General features: G+C 34.4%; 1 non-coding gene across 1 annotated transcript; it reads right to left on the bottom strand.

Moving 5' to 3' along the window:
* Nucleotides 1–437: 437 nt before the first annotated feature.
* LOC126015234 (U6 spliceosomal RNA) lies at nucleotides 438–544 on the bottom strand. Its single transcript, XR_007498121.1, has one exon. It is a non-coding gene; the product is annotated as a U6 spliceosomal RNA (small nuclear RNA).
* Nucleotides 545–2,637: the final 2,093 nt, after the last annotated feature.

Here is a 2,637-nt window from a genome sequence, read left to right as displayed (position 1 = left end):
TTATTTTTGTAAGGGCATCAAGTGAAGCTTCTAGAATCTCTTTGTTTAAAAAAATCACAGTACTAGTAGGCTATTTAAAATTTATAGTCCTCGTTTGTGCTTTCTCTCTTGCTAGTTATGATATATATATATATATATATATATCATGTATGTATATATCAGAACATCTACATATATCAGAACATCTAGATACTAATTTTGTTTATTTTATGCTTTGTCCTTCCACTATTTGCATTTCTAAAAGGCAGGTGATATCTGTAGTTAGTGTTCTGGGCTGTCCAGGGCCTTTTTTCAGAGAGCAATGCTCAGATGTGCATAGCTAAACTGAACAGTTCCACTCAAAGCATCTAATTCAAAATAAAATTTTGCTTTGATTATAGTTCTGTGCCTTTTTAAGAAAGCTACAATAAACTATGCCATGTAATTTAATTCTTTTTTTTAATATGGAATGCTTCACAAATTTGCATGTCATCCTTGTGCAGGGGCCATGCTAATCTTATCTATATAGTTTCAATTTTAGTATATATGCTGCCAAAGCGAGCACATTCTAATTTAATTCTTGAAGTAAGTGGTGTGTGTGTGTGTGTGTTTGTGTGTGTGCATGTGTGTGTGTGTGTGTGTGTGTGTGTGTGTGTGTGTGTGTGTGTGTGTGTGTAAGGCCCAGGCTTTTGGTTAGTTAAAAATAAGACAAGGAACAATTTCTATGAAGATTGCTCCTTACCCTTGAATAAACTAGAAATACTTTATTTTCCAAATGTATACATTATTTCAAAATTAAAATTAAAGGAAGTTCATTTTCTCCTGAGTACTGCAAACAGTGATTGTATTTTCAATAAATAGATCATTATACAACTGAATCAGTGTTTGTAGAATGTCCAAATGGTACATAAATTATAAAATTCTTATAAGGATTCTGACTAGAAAGGCCAAAATTCTTTTTCATTGACATGATGACTTCTGGGCATATCAATACTTATAATTTATAGAAATATGATGGTTCCAGAAATGTTTTGTTATTGTAACAATAACAAAAGAGTCTGTACTTATGGCTTTTTTGTTTCTCTCTTTAACATCAAAGCCAAAGTAATCAACAACAGAATCAAGATACCCAATCTACAACAAGTCATGTACAAAAGGGACCTTCTACACTAGAATTACAGGGTGCAAAGTGGGGAGGTTGGAATGCATGCTGGGAACAGAATAGAGGGAGGACAACACTGGTGGTGGGAATGGCCCTAATTCACTACCCCTATGTACCTTAAATATAACTGTGTAAGACTTGTAATTCAATACATTGGTCACACACACACACACAAAAATAACAGGGATGACCTGAAATAAACACCCTTTCCCTCTTTTCAAATATTATAAAATCAATAATCAGAGTCAAAGAGATGAAAGACAGACATAAGAAGGTATTCTAGCTGGGGAGATAGAAAAAGAAAGATATAGGCTATTCATTCTGGCTAACAGGCACAGGCCAGAACTCAGGTGAGTGAACTGCTTGTATTTTGTGGTTGTTTGTTTTGGGGGCCATACCAAGCTGTGTTCAGGTTTACTCCTGGCTCTGTGTTAAGGGTCACTTCTGGCAGTGTTGAGGAGACCATCTAGGGTTAGCTGCAATGCAAGGAAAGCGCCCTATCTGCTATACTCTATTTCAGGCCTCCAGCTGCCAGTCCTGAATACAAGCAAGCGATAGGGCGTTTGCCTTGCACGTGCCTAACCTAGGATTCCTCAGCTTCCCAAATGGTCTCCCAAGCCAGGAGTGATTTTTGAGCGTGTAGCCAGGAGTAATCTCTGAGAGTCACCAGGTGTGGCCCCCAAGAAAACAAAAAAAAAAAATTGTTCAGAAATTTGATGAGTAGTTGGTAAATACCACCATAATATAAGTTAAATATAAATATATATTAATATTTATGTTAATACTTATATTTACAAATATAACTAAAACTTAAATATAAACATAAAATATAATTTATTACTATAAAGAAAAGTTAAAAATAAATGCATATAAATATAAATTTATAATTAAATGAGTTACAAAACCAGACTTAGTACTGATTACTTCCATATTATTTGACTACATTTTAGAAATCACTACATTTTTTCAGTTTATTTAAATCTGTCTGGGAGTCAAATAGGATTTAGTGGGTTGACCCAGCATGTGTTCTAAACATCACTTTTATTAACATTCTATTAGTACCAGGAAGCTGGTATTGGCATTGGTATTGGTATTTATACCAGGAATTTACCAAAGTCTACAGTGTTAGCTAGATTCATTTTTATGTTGATTGTCTAGATCTAAAATGTGACAAAAATTTTAGCACTGCAGCCTTCCTAAACATGTGTTGCAGTTGTAACTAGACATCTATGTTAAATCAAAGTTGATTGGCTAAGGAGAAAACCAGAGGTTGGGACCAAAATAATAATATATCATGTAGGACAGACACAGGGTCAATCCATGATACTCTAAATAGTCCCCTGAATCTTCCAGAAGTGACTACTGAGCACAGAATCAGAAGTAATCTCTGAGCACTTTTGGGTGTGGTCCCAAAACAAAACAAAATCAGCATAAATAAAGAGCTTTTTGTGACAATTATGCTTTCCTGTGAAGAATATGTCTTTATTAGTAGTAAA

This window comes from Suncus etruscus, chromosome 7, assembly GCF_024139225.1.
Source record: "Suncus etruscus isolate mSunEtr1 chromosome 7, mSunEtr1.pri.cur, whole genome shotgun sequence".
Classification (NCBI taxonomy): domain Eukaryota; kingdom Metazoa; phylum Chordata; class Mammalia; order Eulipotyphla; family Soricidae; genus Suncus; species Suncus etruscus.
The sequence above is the reverse complement of the archived record's forward strand: the minus strand, read 5'-3'. Positions and strand labels throughout refer to the sequence as shown.